Source organism: Neolamprologus multifasciatus, chromosome 5 (assembly GCF_963576455.1).
Source record: "Neolamprologus multifasciatus chromosome 5, fNeoMul1.2, whole genome shotgun sequence".
NCBI classification, from domain to species: domain Eukaryota; kingdom Metazoa; phylum Chordata; class Actinopteri; order Cichliformes; family Cichlidae; genus Neolamprologus; species Neolamprologus multifasciatus.
This window is the reverse complement of record NC_140443.1, coordinates 1,597,583-1,610,674: the sequence shown is the minus strand read 5'-3', so window position 1 is coordinate 1,610,674 and position 13,092 is coordinate 1,597,583. Positions and strand designations below refer to the sequence as shown.

Sequence of the window (13,092 nt, the reverse complement as noted above, 5' to 3'; positions counted from 1 at the left end):
ATACACAATCCAATGAAATAATTAATCTGATTTCACAAACATACTATAAGGGATGCAAGTCAGTTATCTCTAAACTCTACCAGGGCATATTGAAAAGTAGGGGAACTTCAACAGATTATATAAAGGGAAGATGGGAGAGAGAGTTGTCCTTAGTTATAACTTCTGAGCAATGGGACAATATGTGTGAGACTGCCATTTCAACCTCATCCTCTGCATACTGGCGAGAATTTAGTTGGAAAAACCTGGTACGATTTTTCATAACACCAAAACAACAAACACGAGGAAATTCTTCATGCTGGAGGAGCTGTGGGGAAACTGTTGCAAACCATACCCACATATTCTGGTCGTGTCGAAAACTTTCTAAGTTTTGGGAAGATGTTATATCAAAGATAGAACAGACTATAGGCTTTAAATCAAAACAACGGCCTGTCATAACATTTTATTTAGGAGACCTACCTGAAGAATTAACAAGCAATGACAAATATCTCCTGAAGATTCTTACTGCTGCTGCAAAAAAAGCAATTACTCGTAAGTGGCTCTGTACTGACCCCCCTGTTCTGGACGACTGGTTGAGCGTCGTTGAGGAGATTCATAAAATGGAAAAACTTACCTTTTTGTTAAGGCTGCAAGCTAATATTTATACCACAAGATGGGACAAGTGGTTGAAATATATCTGAAATTAGAATGTTGTTTTGTTTTGTTTTTTTTAATTTAATTTATTTTTTCTTTCTCCTGTTTGTGCCTACTCACATCTATATAAACTTCTGCATGCCTCTCCTAAGCTGCTCTTACATCTGTAGATGTGCTGTCAAATCATGAATATAAAGTCATGTTCTCACTGCCAGAATTGCTTTGTGGAAAAAGCTGTGCTTTCCAGTCGACTGCTTGTTTTGTTATTGTTGTTTTTGGTTGTTTGTTGTTTTCCTTTTCTGTTGTAAAAATATGTAAAACCTTTATTAAAAACTAAGTAATAAAAAAAAAAAAACACAAACTCAATCACGTGACGCGAGATTTCGAAGCCAGATTTCTGAAAGCGCCGCCAGCTGCCGTCCTTCGTCACGTCCGACGCACCGCACTAGTTCGTCGGCGCATCAGAGCTGATCTGACAACTTTTTAAGGCGTCTCTGGGCCATCTGTGAGTGTGCGATACCACGACCAGGCGCGCTAGACTGAAAAGGCATCGCTCGACATCCTCGACTCATCCAGCAGAAAGCAGCAGTGAAGATAAAGCAGGCAGAAGACTGATGCTCTCACCGGAAACTGGCCTCGTATTCTGCAAATGTGAGGCCCGCAGACTGACGCGAGTTCACTGCGCTGCTGTCACATCGCACAATAGAGCGGCTTTTAAAGAGCTCAATAAAAGCTATTTGTAAAGACAAAACATAGACGGTTACTTCTGCTGACAGCAAAGAAATGGCTGCAAACCGCTGTGAAGCACGGCTGGAGAGAAGCCCACAACAGCAGGCGGTCAGCTCTCAGCATCGGTCACAATATTCAACGTTTTATCCCGAAAAAATCCTTAATAATATTCAGATTCATGTAATATGTTTACTGCAGGGTCATCGCCCATGTTTGTTATGTGTCTGTTATTGTAACAGCCCGATGGGTCAGAGGTGATGCAGGATTCATGAGATCAGGCTGCTAATCTGCATCAATTTCCAGAAAAGAAACCTGAAGTTTTACATTTTGTAATTTTTTTCTTGGAGTCCAAAAGTTCCCAAAAGTATTTTTATCATCCTACATCAGAAAATTAAGCCACAAAGTTTTGGGGAATGCCGGAGCTGCAGATGGGCCTCTGAACGCCGCGAACAAACTCCAACTGCAGGACTCGATTTCAACATTGAGTCTCTGCAGCTTGAAGCTAGAGGTGGGAATCACCATACATCCCACGATACGATATTATTGCGATTTTTTTAAAAATATTTTGCGATATTCAGATTCTGTACATAAAGGTAAACTTTATCAATATTCATTTTCTCTAATATCAAAGTCTCACACTCAGTCTTTCTCTCATTTCAGTTTGATTGTTGACAAACTGAACGGTTTGTATTACAGTCTAGTCCAACTTAACTGAATCAACCATCTGGTACAATTATAGCTATTCTGAACTATGCAGTTTATGAAAACTATGCAGCCCCTTCAGCAACTGAAGAATTTGAAAGTAAATGAAAACAAAATATAATTTTACATTAAATAAAAAAGTTTTAAACTTAATTAAAATAAAACATGTCTTAAATTAAAATAAGTAAACTGTCATGTTTATTAAACACATTTGGACAGTGAAGGAATGTCAGGATTCTCTGAAGTCAGAGCACAAAAACCTTTTTTGTAACAAAATATCAATTTCTACTGTCCCTGTATCCATACATTATTAGCAAACAAAATATCACGATGCTACAAAGTATCCATTTTCCCCCACCCCTACTTGTAACTGTAACTGTGAGACAACGACTCGTCATTTTACTGTTTCTGGAATACTTGAATGTGCAGATGATTGAATTGAATCCACACTAAGTGGCATAAACAGGGACAGTGTGTATCTCATTGCTTGCGTCTTACTGTGTATGTTGACACAGTAACTTTGTTTCGATTTTGAACAATACAACATAAACACATCAGGCAGTCACTGCTTCTTATCGTTTCCTACAATCACGGTCGTAGCTGAGACAATCGGACTGAGCAGTAATCAGCAGCTGAGAGGTGAGACGAACATTTAGATCCTACATTTTCAGAAGTTGGATCTAAAGCCAAGCAAGCTGGTGTTCCTACAGAGGGCTTCCCAACCAATGAAACGTACCGCAGCACCTCAACAGTCTCATCCGAGGCCCAGTGAACAAAAACCAGCCCGTATGAAGGTGAAGGTCATCGTGTTTCCGGCGTCTTTGAAAAAGCCTGATCGTTGCTAGGCTAGCAGGTGCTCATCCTGTCTTTTAATCAAGTCTTTGAGAGCTAATCAGCACTCAGACAGTTGATGGGCCCAGTTTATCCTGCAGGGCTTTGTGAAGGTTGTGTACTGGGTTCAGTCACAAGAGCAGGAACAACAGTGTTTGTCTGCAAACTGAGCCTCACATTAATAAACTGCTTGGTCAGTTTATGCCAAGCTTTGTTGTATTTACTTTAATATTTCTGTGTAACTTAAACAGTTTAAATCTGCTTGGACTGTCGGTTTGTTGATTCTGAACATTTATCCATGACTGAAGCCGTTTCCCAAAACATTTTTTAAAAAGGGGGAAAATGTTGCAGCTTCTCAAATGGTAACTTTTATTTATTTATTTAACCATCTGGAGTGTTTTGGGGAATCTGTTCCACAGTTTTAGAAATATAATGAATATTATTGCTTTGTACCTCGACTGTGACCTGCTTCTAAAGTGCTGATGGGAGAAACATGATCACGTCTCCCTCCTGTGAAGGCGGGAGAGCAGACACTGCAAAAGGTGAATAATCACAGATCGAGCCCACAGATGCTGCCTCCTGTAGAGATGATATTTGCATATTTGCCACTGAAATACATCCCGGATCACTCTGACTCTTTCTGCGCCAGCTTACTTTCAGCTGAGGATTAGAGCTCTCCAGTGAGGACACAACGAGATCAGACCATAGCAATTACTGAGCCACAGGCCCCGTAATGACACTAACACCCACACACGCACGCACGCACGCACACACACGCAGAATGTGGTTTGAGCGTCTTGTCTCCAAACAAGGCTGCTGATGTAACAGCCGAACATCTGTGAGCCTCGGAGCAGAAGCAGCCATATGCCACCCAAAATTCTGGAGGAGATGGTGGGGGTGTGGGTGGGGGTGTAAGTGTCTTCTATTAGAGGGGTCGATATGAGAGTGGGGTCAGTGGAGCCTCCGGGGGCCACCTCAGATTACTCCGGTGAAGAGCGGCCAATCACAGGCAAAAAATCCTGTATGAGCGCGACCCCGTCACCTCTGCAGGCGTGCACGGCGGCACGCGGACTGTCCAGCAGTGAGTCAAGTAAACACGGGGGGGGGGGGCGCGGATCCAGCGCTGATCGTCCAACAAACGGCTCGGATCCAAAGAGCCACCGAGCGCGCGCAAGCACTCTCTCTCTCACACACACGCGCGCACACACGCACACACACACACACACACACACACACACACACACACACACACACACACACACACAGAGCTCAGTTCTGTGCAAGTTGAAGTCAAACAGCCCGAGCACAACACCAAAGCTCCCACCGGTAACCCACTTCACGCGGTGCGCGTCCACACGCTGTCTCGCGTGCGCGTGGCTCGGCAGCACGAAAACATTTTAAAGAAACGCTCAAAGCGAAACAAGACGAGGAAGGAAGGAAAGCTTTCTCTTACCGTGCAGACGAGGAGGAAACGAAGGAGAAATTATAAATCCTTAGTTTGTGGCCGCATTGTCGGACGGAGCAGACGAGGAGGAGGAGGAGGAGGAGGAGGAGCGGGCTGCTGCTGCTGCTGTGAGGGAATAATCCGAATGTCAGTGACAATAAAGCGGAGAGCGGAGGAAGAGGAGGAGGGGGCGCTACCACGTCCAATTAGAAACAGTGGGATTGATTGTTGCAGGAAATCAGGCAGTTAGTGTTCAGAGCAGTTCCACCCAGTCAGGATGGACCCGAGTCACTGAAGACTAAACACTGCCCCCTTTACAAGTGATTCATGAAAGAAGGAGATGAGGAGCTGACCGTGAAGATGATCCCAGTGACCGAAGCAGGTCAGAGTTCTCATCCAGGCTCGCTATGACGCGCAGACTTCCTCCACTGTGCTGCTGAAGTCCACTCTGTGATGTGTGGAGCTGAGATTAGTGGGGCTGATTTCCATATTCAAAGCTGCTACACTCAGCATCTGCCTCCAGCTGCTGCCACCTAGCGTCGGTATGAGGTCATTAAACGAGAGGAGGTACTGCTCTGGGCCTTAGCAGTTACAATAGAGTCAATTACATTTACTGTAAAGAAAATATACACAAACTCTACAATAAATTTACAATAATTGCTTGCAACAGACTGTCGAGCTGTCCCGGATGTAGCCTGCACCTCGACCTGTGGTAGCGGGGATAGGCTCCGCCCCCCGCAGCCCTCATAAGGATAAGCAAAGAGAACGGATGGATGGATGCTGTAAAATCCAGTTATAGCAACTTTTTGTAAATGCCGTTAATAGTTTTGCTTTAATTACAGTAAAGTTACTGCAAACACTTTTTCCAACAAATGACTGATGATCCACGATGATCCACGATGATCCACGGCGCCTCTGTGTTCTCCCTGTGCCTGCGTGGGTTGCGTGGCTTCATAGATATGACAGTCTCGGATACACAGGTAACAAGTAAACCTAATTTTAAAGTTTTATTTTACTTTGTTTTTTAATTAATGCAGTTTTTTATCCAATCCAATCCAATTTTATTTATAAAGCACTTTAAAATACCCAGCACAGGAACAAAGTGCTGTACACAAAACAAGTTAAAACAATAGAATAACAGAAAACAGCAAAATAAATAAGTAAAACACATAAAACATAAAATTAAAACAGCCCTATATTGAAACAAAAACAAGATAAAACAGCATCCAATCACCTAAAAACAACTAAAATAAAAAATAAAAAACCAACATCTCACAAAGGTCAGGGTAAAGAGGTGGGTTTTCAAGAGTGACTTAAAAACAGATAAAGAAGTGGCCTGTCTGATCTCTAAAGGAAGCTCGTTCCACAGTTTAGGAGCTGCTACAGCAAAAGTACGATCACGAAGTTTACGCCCAGTCCTGGGTACATGCAGGAGCAGCTGATCAGCTGACCTGAGAGAGCGGGTGGGTGTATGAGGCTGTAGCAGCTCAGAGAGATACGATGGGGCGAGGCCATGGAGAGCTTTAAAAGCAAATAAAGGAATTTTAAAATGAGTCCTAGAAGAAATGTGCAGCCAGTGAAGTGAAGCTAAAACAGGGAAATGTGCTAAAACTTTCGAGTGCCAGTTAAAAGACGAGCTGCGGCATTTTGCCTCCTCTGTAGACGACTAATATATGACACGCTGACCCCAATATAAAGTGCATTACAGTAATCCATGTATTAATTTTAATCCATTTTATGTCTCATTCATTACTGATTGTTATGGCTCCTGCACCTCTTATTTAGACGAGGGCTTCAAAATAACTGGAGATGTTTCAGTTATGCAGACGACCTTTTGACGTTTACAACAACTAGCAGAAGAAGCATTGTGCTAGATACTGTTACTATCCAAAGGAGCATGAAAGTGCATTACAAACCACATGTAACATGTTCTTCTCTGCGTAACACGTGATGGTCACGTCTGTGGGTTTGGAGTTATGTGCAGACTAAGGTCAGTGCACCAGAACAGGATCAAGAAAGGACCAAAATATCAATCTGATGACTTGTCAAATCAACATCCGAGTGAATCCCAGACAGACAGTGTTCCATGTGAAATATGAGTCGGTCAAAGTGGAATATTAAGTAAAATAATATTTTTATTTAAAAAGAAAAAAGTTTAAGATGCTGATCAAACTAAAAGCAGCCCCTCGCCGTCACATCGGCCCAGGACTGGTTTTCTTTCTTAGCTGCTATGACGACAGCGCTAGTTTCCTAAGTGGTGCAGTTCCTCCACTTATCTCTATTTGAGAAACGTGTGCAGAGATGAACCGTGCACTTAACCAGAAGCTCTGCGTGCAGCCACACACTAACTTCAGGGTCTGAAAGCAAATGAGAAACTTTATTAAAACCACCAGAATATCAAACCGGTTCCAAGTGGAAGCCCCGCCCAGCCAGCGAACTCAGGCCCTTTTCATAGATTGGTCCGATGATTCCTGTGTTCATGATGTCAGAAAGCTGAAACGGTCATTTACACACTTCTGTGTAGCTGATAGGTTATTACTGTATGTCTGAATCACAGAGCAGCTCTAAGAGGAAGAACAAACAGCTCGAGCTCCTGATGGAGGTCACAGATACAGGAAGCCACCAACGCACTTAGTCCTGTGACAACAAACCATAAAATCTTCAAACAGGGCCGAGGGAGATGAGCGCCCACCTCCTGAACCCATAACTGGAAATTGTCTCATATAAATGTCTTCTTCAAGGACTTGCAGCAGAATGACTGCAGGTCATCAAAGTCTGCACAATCCAACGTTCGAGCCCGCAGCTCAACGCGAATCAATCCTTCGTCTCTGAGCTTTATTACCCTGTCATCATCTGTCCTTGAAGCCCCCCCCCCCTCCTCCACCTGACCTTCTTTCATATTTCCTGAGATTGTCTATCATTCAGCTCCTGTTGGCCTCACAGTAACCACAGTAACCAAACGCTCGGTGTGAGCGCTGATTCATTTATTTAACTCTTCATAACACAACAAGTCTTTTATATTTGGATCGTGAATGATGACACGATCATCTGAACTGATGGATCTCTCCAACTCTTTTCCAGCTTTATCTTTCTAACTTTGGGCTCTTTGAGCAGCTTTGCATTATTCATATTGGGAAATAATCCTTTAATATCTTATCCAAGCCACGCTGTAGCCCTCAGCTCATCTTCTGTCTGAAAATAGCTATTTTGGCTCCTCCCCTTTTGAGGCTTCTGTGCCTGAGGTGACCGTGGTAAGGCTATCGCCCCTTATATGAAGCCAAGAAACTGAAACCTGAGCGGAGGATGAGACAGGAAATGAGGAGTAAGTCCTGTTTATACACAAATACAGGAACACTGGTGAAACATGAACTTTTGATTTGATCTTTTTGTGCAGAAATAATTTCAATCTTTTGATCTTAAGCTCACACATGAAGAGCAAAACACAGAAACAAAGGTGGGTGTGCTCCACCCCTCCACCCGTGGCCTCAGCTGGGCTCCAGCCACGTTTTCTTGCTGAACTAAATCATAATAAAAAAATCATTTTGTTGGTTTTTCAAAGATCATTTAGATTTATTTTACAGGCAGTTGTTCTGATGCAGATACACAAGCTCGACTCCCAAAAACCGCCAAACACAGGTGGTTTAAAAAAAGCTGTTTGGAAAGGAAAGACTGCCCTCTACAGGGAGAAGCTGGCACTGCAGCGTGAAAACCTCTCTGGGCTGAGCTGTGGATCATCGTCTCCCACACCTGCTTGCGTGGATGCACACACTCTGAGCTCCCTGCAGCTTCAACTACAGATGTTTTTATTCTGACTAAAAGGAGAAATATTTCCATTCACCAGCTTCTAAAGAAGCCCCACACTTTTACACATCCCATATTTTCTTCTAAATCTTACATTTGATATCAGATTTGATGTAAGAAGTCAGGCCAATGAAGAATGACCTCATGTCCAGAAGTGTTGGACTGACCTCGGGATTGACAAACCTGAGGTCTTTCCTCGGACGCAGTTTCTTGGTGGATTCCCGTCCTCTCCCACCCGGGGAAATCATGCCGTTTGACGTGCAGGGTTATAATGGTACCACGGTCCATCGCCACACTGTTTCCATCTCCACGGTGACAATCAGGCCGCTTAAACATTGTAGCTGAGACTACACTCGTTAACTCATACACTGTGTGTTCCTCAGTTTGTCACCTGAGTGGAGTCTCTCTATTTGAACGAACACTGACCTTCTCTTGGTGGTCCACTCTCATCAACCGGCCACAGCAGCTTTGGTCTCTGCTTGCTGCTCTCCACCTGCCTGCATCCTGGACCTCGCCTGCCAGCTCACAGCCCTTCCTCTCCTTGTTTCTCTGCAAGTAAAAGTAAGAATGTGACCTTTAAACCCTGTGATCATTATCCTCGCCTGTTTGAAAACATGCCTAACTTCTTCTCCAGGCTCAGGCTCCCTCTCCCCAGTATCACATTTACCCAAAACCTGCCACACTATCCATAAAACCTGCACACACTCACAACGAGCTCCTGCATCCGTCTGCAGGACTCTGATCACAGCTTTTATTTAACTTGGGAGTGAAGTTTATCCATACTGTGTTATGAACATGACAAACGTCCTCTGTCTTAAAAAGATGAGACAGCAGCCCCTTCACCCCAACAGTAAGGAATATACTTTCTTCTCACATGTTCATCACTCCTACTCTCGTCTGGATTATTTTTTGGTCAGCAGCTCACTGCTGAGTGACATTTCAGACACTGAGATTCACCCTATAGCTGTCAGCGATCATGCTCCTGTATCTTTAACACTAATACACAAGAATAATACTACGCCAAGTAAAAACTGGAGATTTAACACATCACTACTTAAAGATGAAGACTTTATTAAATATTTTAAAAAGGAATGGACTTCATATTTAGACTTTAATGACACTCCCGGAACATCTGCTTCTGTTCTATGGGAAGCAGGAAAAGCTGTGATGAGAGGTAAAATAATTTCTTTCTCATCACACAAAAAGAAAGAAGAAAACAAAAATATTCAGGAATTAGAAAAAACCATCAAATCCTTAGAAGAAGCCTACGCGTTCCACCAAGATCAAGAAATAATGAACAAAATATGCAAAACAAAACTAGAATTAAATGAAATTATTAATAGAAAAACACAATTCCTTGTACAAAGACTTCGCTTGCAGAATTTTGAACACAGTAACAAACCAGGTCGATTTCTAGCAAACCAGTTAAAAATAAATAAAGAAAAAACAACTATATGTGCCACTAAAGATTTATCAGGGAACACAATATATGACCCTGGAAGAATAAACAAGATTTTTAGGGATTTCTATGAAACTTTATATTCACCACAAATAAACCCGTCTAAAAATGAAATTGATTTGTTTCTTGACAACGTAACTCTTCCAAAATTACTAGACAGTCAAGCAATGGCACTGGATTCGCCACTGACGCCAGGTGAACTCCAGGAAGCCCTGATAAGTATGCCCATTAATAAAGCTCCAGGTCCAGACGGCTTTCCTGCAGAATTCTACAAAGAATTCTGGACAATTTTGGCACCAGTATTCCATGGAATGTTGCAGGAAATCAAGAAAAATGGCAGACTACCACCAAATATGAATTCTGCTAACATTAGTCTCCTGCTAAAACCAGGAAAAGACCCTTTATTTCCCTCAAGTTATCGTCCAATATCCCTTATAAATGTAGACCTTAAAATAATCTGCAAAGCTCTCTCAAAGAGATTAGAGAAAATAACCCCCCTCTTAATTCATCCTGACCAAACTGGTTTCATAAAAGGTCGGCACTCCTCAACAAATACTCGTAGATTTCTTAATTTAATAGACTACTCATACAATAAAAACATTGAAACCATAATATTATCTCTAGATGCAGAAAAAGCATTTGACAGAGTTAACTGGAAATTTTTATTTGCAACTTTACACAAATTTGGTTTTGGAAACTCTTTCATAAATTGGATAAGAATATTATACAATTCCCCAACAGCTCGTATCAGAACAAATGACCAGACATCCTCCAGCTTTTGTCTCCTGAGGGGCACCAGACAGGGATGCCCACTCTCCCCTTCACTTTTTGCAATTTTTATCGAACCTCTAGCAGCAGCACTTAGACAGGCTACAACAATTAAGGGCATAAAATGTAATAACGTAGAACATAAAATCAGTCTCTATGCAGATGATGTGTTGCTTTTTCTGCAAAACTCACAAATCAACCTCTCTGAGGTAATTACTCTAATAAACTGGTTTTCAAGAGTTTCAGACTATTCAATTAACTGGCCAAAATCTACAGTTCTTCCCATTAACTGCTCCTTCCACAATTCATCTTCTGCCCCACTACAATCTGGAAATATTAAATATTTAGGTATTATTGTTTCTCCTAAGCTTTCAGACTTAATTAAATTAAACCACATCCCACTTCTAAAGAAAGTAGAAGGCGATCTGACTAGATGGAAATCTCTACCCATATCACTCATGGGAAGGGTCGCCACTATAAAAATGATGATCTTGCCAAAAATAAATTACTTATTTTTAATGATCCCTAACAAACCATCACAAGATTGGTTCAGATCTCTGGATTCACATATTTCTAAATTCCTTTGGAAAGATAAACCCCCGCGCATCAGCTTAAAAACGCTACAAAGAACCAAGGATAGAGGAGGACTAGATCTGCCTAATTTTCACCAATACTTCTTAGCCAACAGGCTTCAGTTCATCTCAGAATGGTTAAAATGTACCCTCTTAGATGAGCCCTGGCTAGATGTTGAACAGGCACTATGCAATGATCTAGAGATTTCAGACCTACCATTTATTAGCTCAAACATCAAAAGACATGAATGCTTTAAAAGCATCAACATCAGCTTTTCTCTGTCAGCATGGTGGGAGTTTCTAAAAATAACGGAGTCTTCATTAATCCCATGCAAACGTACACCTATCTGGAATAACCCTGACATATTACAAAACAAAAATATGATTAATTTCCCAGAATGGAGTTGTAAAGGAATTAAATACTTAGAACATATATTAGAGGGAACAGAATTTATTCCATTTGACAGACTAGTTACACAATATGGGATCAACAAGAAAAGATTTTTAGAATATCAACAAATTAAATCCATAGTAAAAAAGAAATTTAACCTCAGTCAAGTTGAATTACAAACACCACCAAGTGTGGTTCAATTTCTTACTCTTAAATCCCCCAAACTATTATCTAAAATATACAGAACACTTTCTAAAATAGATGAATCAATATCCCTTCCTATTGCAAAGTGGGAAGCAGATTTATCAGTCAGCTTAGACCAAAACGTCTGGTCTCAGATTTGCTTAAAAACCTTTAAATTTATTAAAAATCCCAATCTGCAATTAATACAATACAAAATACTGCATAGAGTGCACTATACAGGTCATCGAATGTTTAAGATGGGCTTTACATCCGCCAACAACTGCTCACACTGTCAAGGCAATACACCAGACAGTTACATCCACGCTCTTTGGTTCTGTCCACCAGTGCAGAAGTTTTGGCACGAGATATGTGAGGACTTATCAAAGTGTCTGAAATGTAAAATTCCAACCTCCCCTTTAGTATGCTTGTTGGGAAATTTGGATGATGTCACTACAGAAATTAATACAGTCCACATGGTTTTTATTGCCCTATGCATCGCCAAGAAAACGGTCCTCATGAACTGGAAAAATAAAAATAATCTTAATTCTAGCCAATACAGAAACTATCTAATAGATCACATTAGTCTCGATATAGCCTCTGCCACCACATTAGATCAATCCCTCTGGGCTCCTTTGATCGGCTCCATCACCTAGCGGGGGTGGGGGGTCGTGGTTTGGTCCCGCCTTGGCTATTGTGGTTGATGTGGAGGTTGGGATGGGCTTAGGGCACCTGGAGGACCCCTAGAGACGTTATCCCTGGAGGGCTTAACCCGGGGGTTGTGTTCATAACCTGGTTAGTGGCTCTGGTCGCTCTCAGAGGTTGTTCTCCTCGTGGCCGCGTGCAGCGGGGCTGGAGGATGGTCTGTGCTGGCGGACGTAGGTTACTGGCCTGGTGGCCTGGCTGCCCCTGAGTGGATCCGGGGCGGGCGTGGGGGTTTGGGGTTCGGGGGTGCTTCGCCTCCGTGCTGGGGCTCTGGCTGGGCCTTGGGGGCTTCGGTCCTCGTCGGTGTGTCGCCGAGGTTGTGGGCGGGTGGGTGCACGGGGGCTCAGCCCTGGTGCAGGGGGCCTCTTGTGCATCGGCCTAACCGGGGGGCTCTTGAACTGGCAGGGAGGTTGTTCCATCTTTGCAGGAGTCCACTCTGCAGGTGGGGGAGAGACATAGGAGAGGTGGAGAATAAACTTAACCTGGGTGTCTGTGTCTTGTGTAGTCTGGGAGATGATTGAATGTTGGGGTGGGTACAGTTTCCTCTGCGGTGGGGTAGAGTGGGCTGCCCCGGGTCCTGTGGGGCTTGGCGGTGTTGCTGCCGTAGGCCCCGGTCTGGATGGGCCTGGGCTCCCTTGCCTTGGTGGATACCAGAGGACGGGGGTGCATATTGGGGTCAGCGGGGGAGCTGGCCCTAGGGAGGGACACCCTCCCCTCCCTTCTTTTCCTCCCCATCCCCGTCTGCCTCCCTCTTCACGCTCCACCACACCCACCCACACAGGTAGGGCTTTGGGGTGCGGGTGTGTCACCAGGGTGCAGGGGAGACATTCCCCCCCCCCTCTGTCCTCTTCTGGCCACCTGTGCCTCAATTTTATCTCAC

The 13,092-nt window shown here is 43.2% G+C and overlaps 1 long non-coding RNA gene across 1 annotated transcript in view; it reads right to left on the bottom strand.

Annotated features, from left to right (window-relative positions):
• Positions 1 to 13,092, bottom strand: part of LOC146517752 (uncharacterized) — a 40,862-nt gene that overhangs the window by 19,726 nt on the left and 8,044 nt on the right. The window contains exon 3 of the long non-coding RNA XR_014874207.1: positions 1,001 to 8,686. This is a non-coding gene — a long non-coding RNA (uncharacterized LOC146517752). The remainder of the gene's footprint in view (positions 1 to 1,000; positions 8,687 to 13,092) is intronic.